Here is a 20,114-nt window from a genome sequence, read left to right as displayed (position 1 = left end):
AGAAGTGATGGTTGAAGTAAAATGATAGCACGATTGGTGCCCAATGTATACAGAGGAAAGACTTAAGACAATTATATTTTAAAAAGTGGGGAGACAGAGGGACCTCAGTGGAATTGAGGTTTCTGTACTTTGCTAAGTTATGTGTGTATACCTAGAGGAACCACTAAAAAATTATGCAAAATGATATACTGAAGAAGACTATATAAATCAAGGTGGAAGTCTAAAAAATGTTTAAGTAACATACGAGAAGGCCAGAGAAGAGAAGCAGAACAAGAAACATGAAACAGAAAACAAGGTTAAACAAAATCCTTTCTCTCTCGTTAACCAAATGACTCATGATAGACTATCTCAAGCTTTATTTGTTTGTTTTTCATTTTCAAGTAAGAGTAATAGTAGCTTTAAAAAACATGCTGCTGTAATAAACCAGTCACAGAAAGACAAATACTCTATTATTCTACTTATATGAGGTTATTTGAATAGTCAGAATCATGGAAACAGAAAGCAGAATGGTGGTTGCCTGGGGCTGGGGGGGGAGGTGCTGTGGGGAGTTATTGTTTAATTGGTACAGAGTTTTAGATTTACAAGATGAAGAGTTCTGGAGATGGATGGTGGTGATGGTTGCACAAGACTGTGGATATATTTAATACCACTGAACTGTACACTTGAAAATGGTTAAGATGGTAAATTTTATGTGTATTTTACCACAATAAAATTTCTTGGAAAAAAATGCTGCTGTACATACTCTGTACATGCTGATGTACCTCTTCATGAGTTTTTCTAGAGTTTGCAGGTACCTGTGGTTAATTAAGACTTTCCCAAGAGTGCATAGTTACTGATAGTTGTAAGGGAATGAATGTCTAGGCCACAATTTCCATTTGTGTTCTCTTGAGCAAGGAAGGTTCTCTCCTCTTTTCATTCCCTTCAAATAACCCTCTTCCCACTCACCAGAGGACTCTTAAAATGGTGCAGTGCCCAATGGTGTCAAACTCTCTGGAGTACCACAGTCTAGGACTACTGAAACGAGTCTTTTCTAGGAAGACTTCTTTTCTGATTCATGAAAGACCCCACACATGGGGCATCCCCGTCGTTAGTCACATTTCTGTTAGAAATGGGGTATATAGGCCCTTAGCAGTCTCTGAGACCAGATACTTCTACAATTTGAGAGTCGTGGTAGTTTCACTGTCCCTTCTCATCTAGTCAACAAACTGTCAAATAATGTACTGCTTTCAAGAAAGAGTGTATGGTGAGAACAATGCAATTAAGGCACTGGTAAAGAAAATATTGAATGATTAAAACGCCACACACACACACCACACACACACTTATTTTTTTAAAGCAAGCACCGTTCTGCAAGAGATGATGTGAAAAGTACTTCAAAATGGATGCCAACCAGAGAAACTTACTGGGCTTACTCACTGACGTCAACTTTGTCTTCAGCTCTGCTCCATATTCATCCACAGGAGGGCGCATTAAATGTCCAACCTGTATTTTTTCTAACACCACCAAGCTGTTAACTCAATTGTGACACAGGCTACCTGGAGATGATATCAGATGCCACAAGTTAAGGCTTCAGTCGTACAAGATTGTCCACCACCCCAAATTCCACCCCCACTTCAGACACCAATCTCAAGTTCAGGTTGTTACCTGTGACTCTGACCTACTGGCTATAAATCAGGGGTTTATGCACCCCCCTCCTCAAGTTTGATTAATTTTCTACAGCTGCTCACAGAATTCAGGAAAACATTTTGCTTACCAAATCACCAGTTTACTATAAAAGGATATAACACAGAAACAGCCCAATGGAAGAGAGGCATAGGACAAGGTATGGAGAAAGGATGCAGAGTTTTCTTGCTCTCTCTCAGCACCTCTCTCCCAGCACCTCCACAAGTTCACCAACCTGGACGCTCTGAACCCCAGTCATTTTGAGATTTTATAGAGGCTTCATTACATAGGCATGATTGATGAAATCATTGGTCATTGATGATTGAACTCAATCTCCAGCTCTCCAGCCCCTCTTCCCTCCCTTGATATTGGGGAGCAGGGATGGGGCTACTTCAACCCTCTAATAACATGGGTTGTTCCCTGGCAACCTGCCCCCATCTTTAGGTGTTTTCCAAAAATTAGTTCATTAACATAAGGTCTGGTGTGGTTGACAAGAGCTTGTTATGAATATCAAAAGACACATTTATCTCTCTTACCACTTAGGAAATCCCAAGGGTTTTGGGAGCTCTGTGCCAGAAACTGGTTGAAGATCATATATATATTTCTTATTATAAATCACAATATCACAAACTGGCCAAAACAACAACTTGAAACAGTCATGTTAATGAAGCTTCTTGTCTTTTCATTTATTCTCTTTTTTAAATGCAGATTTGTAAGTGTACATTTTCGTCAAATTTGATAAATTTGTTTGACCCCAAATAAAACATGGAACATTCTCATTATCCCAGAAAGTTCCCTCAAACTACTTCCCACTCAAAACCACCCACCCAGAAGCAACCACTCTTCTGATACCTTTTGCTGTATATTAGTTTTGCCAGTTCTAAAACTTCATATAAATGGAATCTTATAGTATGTACTTTTTTGTGTCTCACTTCTCTCCCTCAACATATTATTTATGAGATTAATTTATTATGGTCTGTGTATCGATACTTCTTTTCATTACTGTGTAGTATTTTTTCTTTTTTAAAAAATACCCAATATCAATAGAATTTACATTCTTTTAAAAATATTTATTTCATTAATTTTATTTTTTGCTTCATCGGGTCTTAGTTGTGGCATGTGGGCTCTTCATTGCGGTATGTGGGCTCCTCTCTAGTTGCTGTGTGCAGGCTCTCTTAGTTGTGGCGTGCAGGCTCAGTAGTTGCACTGCACGGGCTTAGTTGCCCTGCTGAATGTGGAATCTTAGTTCTCCATCCAGGGATCAAACCCACATCTCCCACATTGTAAGGTGGATTCTTAACCACTAGACCACCAGGGAAGTCCCACTGTGTAGTATTTCATTGCACAAATGTACCACAGTATTTATGCATTCACCTGTTGATGCACGCTTGGATTGTTTCTAAGTTATTATGAAGAAAGCTGCCATGAACATTGGTGCACAAGTCTTTTGGTGGGCATCGATTTATTTCTCTTGAGTAAATACCTAAGGCTAGAACAACTGGTTGTGGGGTAGGTGTATTACTCTGCTTGGGCTGCCATAACAAAATACACAGACTGGGTGGTTTAAACAACAGAAATTTATTTCTCACTGTTCTTGAGGCTAAAAAGTCCTGGGAAGTCTGATCTGAGAAGTGTAAGGTTAAGGCACCAGCAAGGTAGGGTTTATTCTGAGGCCTCTTCTCTTGGCTTGTAGGCAGCTGCCATCTTGCTGTGTGCTCACATGATCTCTTTGTGAGTGCAGGAAAGAGAGAGAGAGCAAGCTCCCTAGTGTCTCTTCTTATAAGGGCCCTAATCCCATCATGAGGGCCCCACCCTCATGACCTCAACTAGCCCTGATTACTTCCCAAAGCCTCATTTTCAAATGCCATCCACTGGGGGTTAGGACTTCAACATGTGCATTTTGGGAGGAACACAAACATTCAGTCCATAACAGAAGGTGACGTTTAACTTTATAACAAACTATTAAATAGCTTTCCAAAGTGGTTTTATCATTTTACACTCCCAGGAGCAATGTAGGAGAGTTCCCACATGTTCACTAACACTTGGCACTGTCATCTCTTTCATTTTAGCCTTTTATTGAGTGTATAATGGCATCTCATTGTACTTTCAATTCGTATTTCCCAGAAGACTAATGATTTTGAGACCCTTTTCAGGTGCTCATGGGTCATTTGTATATGTTCTTTTGTGAAGTATCAGCTCAAGTCTCTTTCAAGTCACTATCACAGTTTTCAAGGTCTCTGTGAAATATGATTTACTTGATACCAAAGGATACAAGCAGATCTGAAGGGAGTCAGGAATTGCAGTGATGTGGGATGTCCTCCATCGGAGCTATTTTTCTTATTCTCCCAAACATAAATTAAATTTTACTAAACCTCTAGATGCTTTAAACTATCCCTTAGCCTTTTGGTCACAGTAACTGCTCCTAAACATTCCTTGGTGAATTTAGGAGTGCCAAACAATGGTTCTGTAGGTAGGGAATGCCTCTGAAAGGACTGGCTGAATTTCATCAAACTCAGATTGATAAAATTCATATCAAAACTGATATAAAACTCAGTTCAGTTATTTCATGCTGTTAAGAACTTTTATCCTGGGCTTCCCTGGTAGAACAGTGGTTAAGAATCCGCCTGCCAATGCAAGGGACACGGGTTCCAGCCCTGGTCCGGGAAGATCCCACAGGCCACGGAGCAACTAAATCTGTGCGCCACAACTACTGAGCCTGCACTCTAGAGCCCACAAGCCACAACTACTGAAGCCCGCATGCCTAGAGCCCGTGCTCCGCAACGAGAGAAACCACCACAATGAGAAGCCAGCGCACTGCCACGAAGAGTAGCCCCCAGTCGCTGCAACTAGAGAAAGCCTGCAGACAGCAATGAAGACCCAGCACAGCCAAAAATAAATAAAATAAAATAAATTAATTAAAAAAAGGAATTTATCCTGAGCACAGACTCTACATTCTCGCTATATGCTATGTTCATCATTGCTCAGCTGTGTACCAGAGCCGTGGCACAGCTCTGTGTCTTCAGATGACCCCAGTTGGAAGCACACTGCTTGCTCTACCACCAGTAGACTTCAGGGGTCACACTGCACGTCATCCCCATGGCTCCAGTCCTTACATCATCTTTACAATTTTTCCTATAAGCGGTTTAATTAATGAATTGTCTAATACATAACAACATGCATGTGTAATCAGTACTGCATATCATTATACCTATACCAATTAATAACATTGAAACCCAAATCTAATCTTGTCCTATAGGACTCAAATCATTGGCTAGGTTTAAGGAGCACATATTTTGAAACATTTAAAATTGATCCAGTTCTAACAAGTAATCCACACTTATTCTATTCTCATTCACATCATTTATGACATTACATTAATACTTTCTTTCATTTCTTGGCTCAGCAATACATCAGCCCAAGAAATATGACTTAGCAAATTGTGGCATATTAATCTCTTGCTAGCATAGAATATATTTTGTAAAGATTTCAAGATACCCCTTACAGATTTTCTCCTGTGTCTAAAGCACTATGCTCATAAGGCATGTGATTCTGTGTGTTCTCAAGGCCTCCAGACACCAGGTAACAATGGCCCACACAGAAGGACAAATCTGAGAATAGTCTTTAAGTTGAAGTGAGCATTTTCTGTCCCAAGAGGTAAAGGTGAAAAATTATGATTAATAAACGTACCCATGCATCTTAACATACAGAAAAATTTAGATCTTATACCTTCTATCCAAGAATATATAGCTAAGATTAGATAGGTGTAACTTTGGGGCCATTATCCTCCACATCCTCCAAGTATCCAGAAGTATCTTCTGGCCCAGCAGCCATAATTTCAGCTGGCTTCACACCATTTTATTGTTTCATTTATGTTTTGAATAGATACAAGGAGTGCAGTGTGACAGCTGGTCTTTGTCAGATATTTCCCTTCAGTGGGAGTGGTCTTTCCAGAGGTGCATACAACTATTCAGCAGCTGTCTCCTCAGATGTTTCAAATGATAGCTCAGGTACAAGGAAGCAAGACTCATGATGGCTTTGAAGCCCTAAGCCCTATCAGATCTAATGTATCTTGTAACAGCCTATGAGAACAGCTGAGTTTCCAAGGTTCCTGCAAGGGACTTGCCCAGTGTAAATACACTTTACCAATCAGGAGTCATTTTTATCTTAAGCAATGTTGCCTCATCATGCAGCTGATGAATCTTTTGAGCATGTTACCAAGGCAGTCAGAAACATAAATAAGATTGTTCAGAAACACAGTTGACATACTTCCTTGGGTGGTTACCAGGAGAACAGAACTAAAATGCTATTCCAAGGTCAAATTCTTTCACAGAGAAAGAGAAAGGATTTCCTTATCTTATTACCTATCACCCATCCCCTTGTTCTTTGGTTAATTGGTTTTTTTTTCATTAAACTGTATTTTGAGATCATTACTGATTCACATGCAGTTGTCAGAAATAACACACAGGGCTCCTGTGTATACTTTACCATTTTCCCAGTGGCAACATCTTGCAAAACTATAGTACAATAATGTGCTTGTTAGCTTTTTTAATACAGAAAAGAAGAGAGGTTAGTATATACCTGGTCACCAGGACTTATATTGTAAAATGGGCCATTAACAACCAATTTATTTATTAAATAATTAGGTGATTTTTTTGATCAAAATAACTTTTTAGTGTCCATAGAATTTTTATAGGAAATTTTCTACCAAATAATAGTATGACAGTATTTAACACACCAAACAGTGTTATTTGACAGAGTTAACAGTATCTCTTTCACCCTCTCAGCAAGTGTCTCTTTTAGGCATCTCAAACTTAGTATGTTTTAAATTGGATGTTTTATCTTCTCTCCCAAACCAGTTTTACCAACATTTTTAGTAGACTTTACTTTTTTAGATCAGTGTTAGCTTCACAGAAGAACTGAGCAGAAGTTACAGAGAGCTCCCATAGACCTCCTACCTTACCCACATACACAGCTTCCCTCACTATTTTTTTTTATATACTGCAGGTTCTTATTAGTCATCCATTTCATACACATCAGTGTATACATGTCAATCCCAATCTCCCAATTCGTCACCTCAACCCTGCCCACTGCCACTTTCCTCCCCTAGTGTCCATACATCTGTTCTCCACATGTGTCTCAATTTCTGCCCTGCAAACCAGTCCATCTGTACCATTTTTCTAGGTTCCACATACATGCGTTAATATGTGATATTTGTTTTTCTCTTTCTGACTTACTTCACTCTGTATGACAGTCTCTAGATTCATCCATGTCTCCACAAATGACCCAATTACGTTCCTTTTTATGGCTGAGAAATATTCCATTGTATATATGTACCACATGTTCTTTATCCATTCATCTGTCAATGGGCATTTAGGTTGCTTCCATGACCTGGCTATTGTAAATAGTGCTGCAGTGAACATTGGGGTGCGGTGCATGTGTCTTTTTGAATATGGTTTTCTCAGGGTATGTGCCCAGTAGTGGGACTGCTGGGTCATATCATAATTCTATGTTTGGTTTTTTTTTTTACATCTTTATTGGATTATAATTGCTTTACAATAGTGTGTTAGTTTCTGCTTTATAACAAAAAGAATCAGTTATACATATACATATGTTCCCATATCTCTTCCCTCTTGCATCTCCCTCCCTCCCACCCTCCCTATCCGACTGCTCTAGGTGGTCACAGACCACCGAGCTGACTTCCTTGTGCTATGAGGCTGCTTCCCACTATCTATTTTACATTTGGTAGTGTATATATGTCCATGCCACTCTCTCACTTTGTCACAGCTTACCCTTCCCCCTCCCCATATCCTCAAGTCCATTCTCTAGTAGGTCTGTGTCTTTATTCCCATCTTACCCCTATGTTCTTCATGACATTTATTTCTTAGATTACATATATATATGTGTTAGCATACGGTATTTGTCTTTCTCTTTCTGACTTACTTCACTCTGTATGACAGACTCTAGATCCATGCACCTCACTACAAATAAGTCAATTTCATTTCTTTTTATGGCTGAGTAATATTCCATTGTATATATGTACCACATCTTCTTTATCTATTCATCTGATGATGGACACTTAGGTTGTTTCCATCTCCTGGCTATTGTAAATAGAACTACAATGAACATTTTGGTACATGACTCTTTTTGAATTACAGTTTTCTCAGGGTATATGTCCAGTAATGGGATTGCTGGGTCATATGGTAGTTCTATTTGTAGTTTTTTAAGGAAGCTACATACTGTTCTCCATAGTGGCTGTATCAATTTATATTCCCACAAGCAGTGCAAGAGTGTTCCCTTTTCTCCACACCCTCTCCAGTATTTATTGTTTCTAGACTTTTTGATGATGGCCATTCTGACCAGAGTGAGATGATACCTCATTGTAGTTTTGATTTGCATATCTCTAATGAATAATGATGTTGAGCATTCTTTCATGTGTTTGTTGGCAATCTGTATGTCTTTGGAGAAATGTCGATTCAAGTCTTCTGCCCATTTTTGGATTGGGTTGTTTGCTTTTTGGTTATTGAGCTGCATGAGCTGCTTGTAAATTTTGGAGATTAATCCAACTGACAAAGTTGCTTCATTTGCAAATATTTTTTCCCATTCTGAAGGTTGTCTTATTTATGGTTTCCTTTGCTGTGCAAAGTTTTGAAGTTTCATCAGGTCCCATTTGTTTATTTTTGTTTTTATTTCCATTTCTCTAGGAGGTGGGTCCAAAAGGATCTTGCTGTGATTTATGTCATAGAGTGTTCTGCCTATGTTTTCCTCTAAGAGTTTGATAGTTTCTGGCCTTACATTTAGATCTTTAATCCATTTTGAGCTTATTTTTGTGTATGGTGTTAGGGAGTGTTCTAATCTTACTTTTACATGTACCTGTCCAGTTTTCCCAGCACCAATTATTGAAGAGGCTGTCCTTTCTCCACTGTACATTCCTGCCTCCTTTATCAAAGATAAGTTGACCATATGTGTGTGAGTTTATCTCTGGGCTTTCTATCCTGTTCCATTGATCTATATTTCTGTTTTGTTCCAGTACCATGCTGTCTTGATTACTGTAGCTTTGTTGTATAGTCTGAAGTCAGGGAACCTGATTCCTCCAGCTCCGTTTTTCATTCTTAAGATTGCTTTGGCTATTCTGGGTCTTTTGTGTTTCCATACAAATTGTGAATTTTTTTATTCTAGTTCTGTGAAAATTGCCAGTGGTAGTTTGATAGGGATTGCATTGAATCTGTAGATTGCTTTGGGTGGAAGAGTCATTTTCACAATGTTGGTTCTTCCAATCCAAGAACATGGGTATATCTCTCCATCTATTTGTATCAACTTTAATTTCTTTCATCAGTGTCTTATAATTTTCTGCATACAGGTCTTTTGTCTCCTTAGGTAAGTTTATTCCTAGATATTTTTTTCTTTTTGTTGCAATGGTAAATGGGAGTGTTTTCTTAATTTCACTTTCAGATTTTTCATCATTAGTGTACAGGAATGCCAGAGATTTCTGTGCATTAATTTTGTATCCTGCTACTTTACCAAATTCATTGTTTAGCTCTAGTAGTTTTCTGGTAGCATCTTTAGGATTCTCTATGTAGAGTACATTATCATCTGCAAACAGTGACAGCTTTACTTCTTCTTTTCTGATTTGGATTCCTTTTATTTCGTTTTCTTCTCTGACTGCTGTGGCTAAAACTTCCAAAACTATGTTGAATAAGAGTGGTGAGAGTGGGCAACCTTGTCTTGTTCCTAATCTTAGGGAAATGGTTTCAGTTTTTCACCCTTGAGGACGATGTTGGCTGTGGGTTTGTCATATATGGCCTTTATTATGTTGAGGAAAGTTCCCTCTATGCCTACTTTCTGCAGCATTTTTATCATAAATGGGTGGTAAAATTTAAGTTAAAACATGCATAAGCCCTCTGACTTCCCCCATGCCTGAATATGTGCATATTTTCCATCATTTCCCCTTTTGATTTCAAATCTTGATAGAAAGCAATGATGCTCAAAATATCCATCCCTCAATGCTGGGGTGCTGGCTCCTACCTCAGGTTCAGATCATGTCCCTCGCTGTTAGGTCTCCTTTATATTCACCTATTCATTCACATTGGAGGAAAACTAATCTGATCTCAGGAACAGGCTCAGAGATATGTTAATGAGGAAACACTATATATGCTATACGTTTTATCACTTACACTCAATTGTCACACAAGCATTGCACATGTGCTATTAGCAGCAGACTTAAAGCAAGCAGTGTCACATTTCATGAGTAGTCATAATCTGTGAAAATTTCGCTAGATAATTTTCTTTCCATTCAGAACATCAGGGCAATAACATCAGACACAATAACTGTCATAATTACAGACCTTATCTAACAGAACTAGAATTTAACATGCCTAAAATATAGTCTTTTTTCTCTCTGAAATAACCCTCATCTCCACCAAACACAGCAAATCAAAACTAGTTTGTTTGTAATTGATCATATCAGCTCCTTCAAACAGGCTGAGGTAGAAGTCCTCAGAAGTCTCAGACTGAATTCCCCAAAGGCCTCTCAAGGCCAGGAACACCATGACAAAAGCCTGCCATAAGCCTCCACCTCAGTGGATTTCTGTCTTCTAGAGGTATCCCAAATATCAAGATTCATGCACATGCCAGGAGACAGTCTTTCCCATTCACCTGATAAGGCTGCTCAGAAACCAAGAGTCCCAGGTTTTGGAGGGACTGGGTAGAGAGAAAAGAAAAATGTTTCAATTCTACCCTCAGAAGTAGTTTACCCAATTGCTGTAAGTCACAACTAACTTGAGGGGAAGGGCATCCCTGTATCTGGAAAACACAGATCAAAACTTTCCAGACAAAACCCATAAATATTATAACCATATTCACCAGTTCACTCAGTAACCAATCCTTCCATTAACTTTTTAAGAAGCCATCAGGTTTTCCTTTAGGATTATTTAAGTTCTTACCCAGTTCTGAACTGTAATCTGAAATTTATCAGAGACCTGTTATTGTCAAAAGGTCGTTCCTATGAATCTGGAAGATGAAGCACTTTTGCAAAAGCATCAGAGTACAACAATAACTGTCTACAAAAGACAAAAGACTTAAAAAGTCACAGTTAAACATATTATCACAATGTATGTGATAAAGAATCTTGGTTATAGTAACTAGAATTATGACTGATTATAATCTTAACCCTTAAAAACCTTAATCTCTCGCAAAAACCAAGAAACAATTGTGCATTTCCTGGTTGGAAAGCTTAATGCTTTAGTCTTATTCTCCTAAGCAGGCAAAAGCAGTTAAACTTAGACCTGCCCAGGAATTAATGTTCCATTATTTTACCTTTTTTGAAATGACTTAGTCAATGAATTCTCTTCATGTAACTTAGTTTAGTTTCAAGTTACAAAAATCTTGAGAGACTATTTTAGATACACATTCCCAAAGCATAATTATTCCAATAAAGATTTTTAAAAACCTTGCTCCTTTTTGTTCATTTACTCTTAGAGATCACATATGATTAGATTAAAGTTCCTGAGAACCCAGGTAGATCATATACATCTCAAAGGTACAGGAAGAGAGATACCAATTCCTTCCAGAGAGCTAGCTTAACCAATTACAGAAGGCTCACTTTGATACAATAGCAGATCCATGAGGGGCCATTGTTCTCCAGATCTCTTGGCAGCCCACATTCATCATGCACAGCCACTACAGGGTCCCACATACTAGTAGACATCCACTGCAATACTACCCCTGCAACTTTCAGGATTACCCCCTCAACTTTTGGACCCCACGTGTGAATGGCCGGCCACCCCGGGATAAAACCCACAACTTTCAGGCCCCACAAGCTAGTGGACAACCCCTGCAACATTCCATTCCCCATCCTGTATTTCCCAACATCTCAGTGCTCACAAGAGTTTCCTTGTTCTCCTGGCTGGCTCTGCCAACTGTTGGGCTGCACCCAGCAGGCCTCTAAGGCCTACATTTGCCCAGTTTAAGACCAAAGAAGAAGCCTGGAGTCAGCAACAGAGACATCAGTGGCTTAATGGATGGTAGGGGGTGTAGATTGCCAGTTATAGAGGGAATTACATCAGTTTGGCGCATTAGTTACCAGGACCCATACTACCCCTTTGATAAGGACAATCACTAGCCTGGGCCTGGGGCAAGCATGTAGGAAGTTCAGTCGTGTGAGTAGGGTATAGGGGAAGCAGGCAATGGTTGAGCAGGGGATGTTCAGAGAGGAAGAGAACCCCTATCCTGAGTGGCCTGACCATATAAATGTCATCAGTAGTATACCATGTCCCTGTTCTCTCCTTCCTGATCCTCTCCTCCCCACTTCATGTAGTAAAGTCAGAGTAATTTATTTACCTATTTGGCTTTGAATGATTTCTTTACCAAAATATTATATTAGATATGATTTCTTGAGACTACTTTTGGCTTCATTATGACAATTTTTAAGGATATAAGCTGAATTTATTTACGATAGAAATTTCTTGAAACAACTGGATCACTAGGCAGTTCTTTGGTCTTTTTAAGTTCTATAGGGAGTTTGTGTTGTAATCATGGCTTTGTATTGTGGGATTTGATCTGCATCATCAAGTCTGAATTCTTAAGGGACATCTGCAGTTACTTTCATGCAACAAAGATAACCTCACATCCTTCTTGGCAAATATATCCATCCACAATACAGGGGCAAGTTTGTGCCTTTATATCAGTTGTATGTCACATTTAGAAATCATGATGAACCTGAACCAGTAGTTTTTGATGAGCAACAGGATATGCTTGAAGTTTAGAATGAATAAAAGGTGGCCTGTTTTGACGGTGGGCTTGGCAATACACTGTGTACCTCTGTGTGGCTCACAAATGAAAAGTTAATCTAGAAAACCAGATTCATTTGGAATCAGATTTCATAAGTTAGACATAGCCAGCTTTCAATATTCAAGTGACAAAAGGTCAATGCCGAGAACAAAGTCATCTACTAGAAGGCCAATTGACAATGTGATAGATAAAGTTCATATAAAGCCTAGCTTTCTGCCCTCAAGCACAAGGAGACAAGATATTACAGGCAGAACACTAAGAATATCTACTAGGCTACAATATCCGGGGAATAGCAGGAAGGGCTTCTTCAGCTCATGAGAGATGGTGCTGGACTCTGATGGAAACCGTGGCCTTGGAACAGACACTTGAAGGACAAGTTAGAGGAAAATGATTCCATGAAACTTGAAAATACCTCCAATGGCCGTGACATGGAGCAATCCTTGCTCCCTCCAGGGAGAACAGTATCTGGGGAAATGTGCCAGGAAGAAGGATGAGCCTTTATTCCAACATCATTGAGGTGAAGGCAAACTTTTCCCTCCATATGTTTTTTGTTTGTTTGTTTTTGTTGATTTTTAAACATCTTTATTGGAGTATAACTCCGTTACAATAGTGTGTTAGTTTCTGCATTATAACAAAATGAATCAGTTATACATATACATATGTTCCCATATCTCTTTGCTCTTGAATCTCCCTCCCTCCCACCCACCCTATCCCACGCCTCTAGGTGGTTTGTGTCCAAATGGTTTGTTTTTTTTTTTTTTTTTTTTTGGCGGTATGCGGGCCTCTCACTGTTGTGGCCTCTCCCGTTGCGGAGCACAGGCTCCGGATGCGCAGGCCCAGCGGCCATGGCTCACGGGCCCAGCCGCTCCGCGGCATATGGGATCCTCCCAGACCGGGGCACGAACCCGTATCCCCTGCATCGGCAGGCGGACTCTCAACCACTGCGCCACCAGGGAGGCCCCCAAATGGTTTTAATTGGCTCACAAAGAGCTGTTCCTGTTGGCTAACTAGTGCTAGATGGAAGTTGCCTGTGGGGAAGTGGGGGTGGTGTCTTTAGGGAGTCCCAGCTGCAGAGAAGAGGCTCCTGGCAGAGGCCTGGCCTCTGCTAACTCAGGCCCTGGAGGGTGAATTCCCAGACACAATCCTGATTTCCTGGCTGCTCCCAGGGGGGACTCTGCCAGCCTGGCACTGCTTTGCTTCTATGGGCAGAGGTCCCTCGAAGCCCTGCATGAGGCTGAGCTTTGATTTATGACCACTTCATGTCATGTGTGACTCTCACATGCAGGAAACAACAGAGGCTGATTCTACCTGGACCTTAGAGTAAACCCCTTTTCTTATTTCCCCTTCATTCCCCTTAAGTGGTTGAAGTAATGCAAGGAGCCAGTGAAGATGGAGTTGAAGGTGGCCCTCAGAAGTAGGAGGTTTAAAGACTCGAGGCTCTGGTAGAATTAAACAGCATATAACCTCACACCACAGCCAGTCTGAGCAAGACAGAGGCCTTTCCTCTTTCTGCTAACACCACACTGCTGAGATTTCTTTTCCCCTTCAGACAGGATCTTCTGTCTGGTGAATGATGATTTCTCCCTTGAGATGAACGAGTGGGGACCATGTAGATAGAGAGTGATTTTCCCTTTGACTTTGTACCCTATTGTAAGTTCACTGATTTCTCTCTATCCTCATGCTCCTTCTCACAGCCAACTTTTGACTGACAGTTGAGGGAGAGATGGATGAGCAATAAAACTATATCCCAAACATGGCTCTTTTCATTCAACCCTGCTGCTTCTTTGGGTCCCAGAATGCAGTGAAATCTTTCTGTGTTCTGGAGTAAGCTTCTCAGTACTTTAGTTCCCTAGATTTAAATTTTTACCCTTCTGATTTTTTTTGTGTCTAGGAATGTTCACTTCCCAGTTTACCATTAGACTTGCCTACCACATCATCAGTGATTTTTCAATACATGATTATTTGGGATGAACAAAAACTCTACCGAGCATTGTATGGGATGTGCCCATGCATAATCTATGGTATTTTATCAAAGTGAATATGTAATGTAATAACCAGAGGAGACATGTATGCAGATATGGGTAATGCAAGGAAGAATATGATGAGACCAAAATGAGTCATGTAACCTTAAACACCAACATTAGTCCATGTTATTATATCTCAAACATTTGCACTAAACTACTTCTAAAATAAAACTTAACAGTTCAGAACACTACATTGATTTTGTCACATGTAGTCAGGTTCCCACTGGCACCAACATACATTTGGGAGTTCATTTACTACATCAAAGAAGAACTATGTTGTGTGCTCAGTACATGTCTGTGAGATGTAATTAGTAAAGGAGTTAAGGGGAATGCACAATTATTAGAGTCTTTAAAAATCAAGGGAGGGCTTTCCTGGTGGCACAGTGTTTGGGAGTCTGCCTGCCGATGCAGGGGACACGGGTTCGTGCCCTGGTCCAGGAAGATCCCACATGCCGAGGAGCGGCTGGGCCCGTGAGCCATGGCTGCTGAGCCTGCGCGTCCAGAGCCTGTGCTCCACAACGGGAGAGGCCACAACTGTGAGCGGCCCGTGTACCACAAAAAAAAAAAAAAATCAAGGGAGTTTTTCAGCAGACGAATGAAAGAAAGAGGAAGAGAATTAGGAGAAAGTCATGGAACATATAATTATGTGAGTTGATGACAAACAAAGTTGTAAGTATGGCTCGGGGCCGAGTCATCTTGGGCTTGTATTTGAAGGTAATACTTGGATTTATCCTGGCCTCTTCAATATTTCTATAAGGAGTGGCTGACAGGATGTCATCAATGTTTTAGGAGGATTAAACTGATCCTGTGTGCAGGACAAATATGTGTAGGGGGAAGCAGGAGGCAGTCAGAACCACGATAAGCCTGTTGCTGTGCTCATGGTAAGAGCTGGTCAGTGTTGGGACCAAGTGGGAAAGAAGGTGATAGTGAGGACAATGAGTACTGATTTTTCACGAGAGTAGAGAAGATTGAGAAAGGAGAGAAGGCCAATGAGGAATTGAAGGCTTTTGAAGAATGACCACTGGAGATTTAGGTGAGTGCTCCCTGGACACCAGGGAAGACGAGGTGGGAACCCTCAGGTGTAGAGTAGGAAAAGAGGCAAGGGCTCCTAGAAACTTTCCCCATGGATTGGAACAAACTCTGGACTTGGAGTCAGAAGTTCTGGGTTCTAATCCAAATCCTGTAATTAATTCATGTTTTCATGTTCCTAAGTTGTTATAGGAACTCTGGACAGTTTAGCATTAAGGGAATCTCTGCTTCTCTTAGCCCATCTAAATTTGAAGGGATACCGAGATTTATATGAGGAATTCTAGCTACTGTCTGAGGCTCGCCACCTTCTGATACCCATCCCTGACACCCATGCCAGGCAATAAACCACCAAGAAGTTAGATTGGTTGTGGGGGAAGAAGAATAGTGCAGGGCTAGGTTCTGAGCTGTGAGAGGAGAGGGTAGGAATTGAGCCTAAGACAGAGGAAAAGTTAACTAATTCAGTAATGACCAAAAACCCTGAAAGTAACAGCACCATTTGTAACCAATAATTGCTGGTTGTACAGCCCTGGAAAAGGTAACTTTTCTGTGACTCAGTAAATTGGGGATAATTTACCATCTCCTAATGTGAGGCCATAGAGGACAGGTGACACTGAGGAGAGCCAACTCTAAAGTTTTCTGAAATTCTCAGACCATATAGTAGCCACTGTCTCATAGGGTTGCTGGACCCAATCCTGTCTTTTCCTGAATTTTTGTTGTCTGTAAAATAAGTGTTTTTAAATCACACCTTTTTATACATAACTAATGGTTTTATGACTTATGAGCACCTATCAGCCTCATATTTAAAAGTATGACCATGATCACATATCATTAATTACAGGAATAGTCATGGGTAAATTTACACTTATAGGGACTCAGTTTCTTGGTCTGTAAAATGAAAAAATGTATGCTATCCAAGAGTCCTCTCAGTTCTAAAAGTTTTAAATTATAGAATATGAAATTAGTTTCCTTAAAGCTCCCTTCATGTCATGATTTCTCAAGCTGTAGATGAAGAGATTGATGAGAGGAGTCACCACTGTGAAGATGACAATAGTCACCACATCTTGCACTGAGTACGAGGATGAAGGGTGCTTATAGACCCCCAGGATTGCCCCATAGAACAGGGAGACCACAGTGAGGTGGGATCCACACGTGGACAGGGCTTTCCTTATTCCATGGGCAGATGGCAACTTCAGTACATTAGAGAAGATGGAATCATATAAAATGATGATACATGTAAATGGTGTCATAAATACCAGTTCACCCACAGTGAATACCATCAGGTCATTGATAAAGGTATTCAAACAAGAAAGTTTTAGAATAGGATAAGGGTCACAGAAAAAGTTATACACAGCATTGTTGGAACAAAATGTGAGTTGCACCATGAGAAGAGTCTGTAGGAGAGCATGCAGATTTGTACTGAGCCGAGATGCAGCCACCAGAAGGACACAGAGTTTGGGCCTCATGATCATGGTGTAGTGGAGTGGGCAACAGATGGCAGTATAATCATCATAGGCCATCACACTCAGGAGGAACCCATCTATGTTGATGAAAATGATGAAGAAGTAGATCTGGGTCGTACATTCCATGTAAGAGATAGACTTACTTCACAGTATGGGATTCACCAGCTTCTTGGGGATTGTGACTGATGAAAAGCAGATGTTGACACAGGAGAGTTTGGCCAAGAATAAGGACATGGGTGTTTGGAGATGACTGTCACAGCTGATAGCCAAGACAATGAGAAAGTTCCCAATGAGGGTGACCAGGTACATCCACAAGAACAGCCCAAAGAGAACCTCCTCCTGCTCTGACTGCCCAGAGAGTCCCAGGAGAATGAATTCTGTGACTCCAGTCTGGTTGTCTCTGCCCATGTCTGCAGGGGAGAAGATGTGGTCAAAAGTAAAAGGAAATATTTATTTAATTAGGCTCCATACATTGTTTAGAGATTACAAGTTTTTAATGATACCAGATCCAAAATGTATTTCTTAATTAATAACACTTCAAATATAAAAGTAGATGAGATTGATAATGTCATCATTTGAGCAAATTTTTTATGATACTGTTTTGTCATTGAGAATTAATTCACATTAGATAATTCTATGAAGCGAGTTTTAATGAAATAAATAGCTGGTTAATTTCTATAATTTTAATTTGTGTTTAATTATCTTTGATTTCATGCAGCTTAATTCATACTTCACTAACAGTTAATGAATATCTGGTATATACAAGTTATTTTCACATACACAATTTCTCTTAATCCATATCATTCATATATATACATATTTTGGCCGCCTCACATGGCTTGTGGGATCTCAGTTCCCTGACCATGTACGGAACGTGGGTCACAGCAGTAAAAGCCTAGAATCCTAACCACTAGGCCACCAGGAACTTCTGTAATCCATCATTCATAAGTGAGGACCCTGAGAGGAAGAATCAGAAATGAAGAACCTGGGATTCAGAGAAATTAGGTGATGACAGATTAGATTGAAAGAAAGCATAACATTTATAGTCTTGAAACAGCTGAAATGCCCTTTTCTTTATATTCCTCCCTAGTTTTACTTCCAAGTTTCAATTATCAACCATTTACTGAGACTATAACCAAGTGCCAGGCAGTGTCTTCCTGCTTTACATACATTTCTTACAGATTTAAAATATGTAAATTTAAAAAATAACAAGCTTCTTTAAGCAGAACAGAAAAATGAAGCAATGAGATTTAGTTATTTGTTTAAAGTCATAAGTTCTTTTACCCGAATAACTTTATACAACTCACTCAAATTCATTCTGGATCTCTCTCATTTTCTCAGGATTATACTAATTCTAGGCACTGAAGGATCTGCCTGGCAGTTTTCCCTCAACATTGTAACTGGAGAGCATCAAAATGTCATTGCAGTAGCTCACAAATGTTGGCTTGGATGAGCTAAGCATGCTAGAGAGTTTGCTATGTACGGCATTCTGTGAAAAGACTTCTTTTCTCCCTGTGCTGGCCAAAACAGGATCACTGGTATTTGGTATTATTTTTGAAGAGGAAAAGGAGATTCATAGAGAAAGTCAAGTTATGGGGGCATATCCAAGTGATAATCCCAGCCTTAAGGAATTAATGCAGGCAGAAAGAGTCAGATAGAGAATTTTGAATATGTAAGAATTCACAGTATTCGAATAGTAAAGAGGAGAGGAGATGGCATTTCAGGGGAGGAGATTTACAGGTTAAATGTCTTGACTGACTGGGATAAAGGATGTCACAGGCAATACTTTTAGGAGAGTGGTTGCTGGATGTATATAGTATGGTGACTATAAAATATCCAGCATTTTGAGAGTTAAATTAGTAAAACCAACGTAAAATTCTGAGATCTGAAGCCATTTTCTCATAAATTATATCAGAATTAAAAGGTAGAAAGGCAGTAGTTGGCAGTACCCAGAGCTATTGAAAGAAAGTACTTCAGGAAAAGGATGTAGAATGTAGAAGTGGGGGTACAGGGGTTGCATCAAGGAAAAACCAAAACAATATTTGTGCAGACTTTTTCATTGTGCTCCAAAGAGTAGATGTTGATATTAGGGTCTTAATTGTAAGCTATTTCCCATAATGGAAATGGTAGTAGAAGGTGAAAGAAGTATAGCAGGATGGTGTAGGGTTTTTCCTATTGTCTGGGAACTGGCAAAGGCAAAAACAGGTGTACAGGCTCTAAATAACCCAGACTCTATGTCGAGAGATCTGCCAGCATTAAGGTTAGCCACTTCCTGTCAATGTTTGCTGGAATAGTCCTACCAGGAGTACAATCAACGTTGGCCCCAACCCCCAAGTCAATATGGTAAGAGGGCCTGGTTTCATACATTAGTCCCTTGTGAATCTCTTTAGTTTGTGACTGTCTCTGAGACATCTCATGTTTTGCAGCATTGAGTGTTTGTGTTCATGGACCTTAAAACTGAGTATGCTTAGTGCTTGGACCGAAGCTCAAGCTGACCCCCTCTGTGGGGTTCCATGTGGCATCCAAGCAACCTCCCTCTGAGACACTTCTGTAATGTGGTCATAGACCACAGTGAAGGTACACAAGGAAGCAACTAATAAAACGGTGGAGCTTAAGGGCAGAATAGGAGGGTCTTGAATGTCTGACAGAAGAGTCTCTTTTGTGAGGAAAGAGGGTGGCTCTTGGCTCTGAGCTTTTGGCCAGAATTTCTAAGAGCCTGACGCCACTGATCTTAGCACTGCTGCCCTTAGTTACCTCTTTCGTTTCCCACTGCTTAATTTTCTATTTCCACCTTGGAAACATGCTTGCTCTATTCTGCAATGGGCAGTACATCCTGAAAGAGGAAAGGCTTGTACATGTTAAACCAGGTGACGTTTCCCGTTTGAACTTGGTGAGATGCTGAAGCATTTAGTGTGTGTTTCTCCAAATGTAAATGTATGTGTTTTTGTCTGTGTGAATCTGTCTCTGTGGGAGATAACTGTGTCCTCACCTGCTTTCCCAGATTTTCTTACCTGGCTGTTCTGCTGCTGTGAGAGGCTATCATGGGACCCCTGTCTCCACTGGCTGCTTGCCTGACCCTGAATCATGAGAAAGTCACAGCTAGTGGGGGAGTCAGAAAGATTTTCTCCCTGGAGGAGAACACTTAGATTCAGAC

At 40.2% G+C, this 20,114-nt stretch overlaps 1 pseudogene across 1 annotated transcript; it reads right to left on the bottom strand.

Annotated features, from left to right (window-relative positions):
* Positions 1-16,438: 16,438 nt before the first annotated feature.
* On the bottom strand, positions 16,439-17,368 carry LOC309805260 (olfactory receptor 1f45-like; annotated as a pseudogene). Its single transcript has one exon. The product of its transcript is annotated as an olfactory receptor 1f45-like (transcript).
* Positions 17,369-20,114: the final 2,746 nt, after the last annotated feature.

This window comes from Mesoplodon mirus, assembly GCF_964341445.2.
Source record: "Mesoplodon mirus genome assembly, chromosome: 5".
Taxonomy (NCBI): Eukaryota; Metazoa; Chordata; class Mammalia; order Artiodactyla; family Ziphiidae; genus Mesoplodon; species Mesoplodon mirus.
This window is presented reverse-complemented; position numbering and strand designations above follow the sequence as displayed.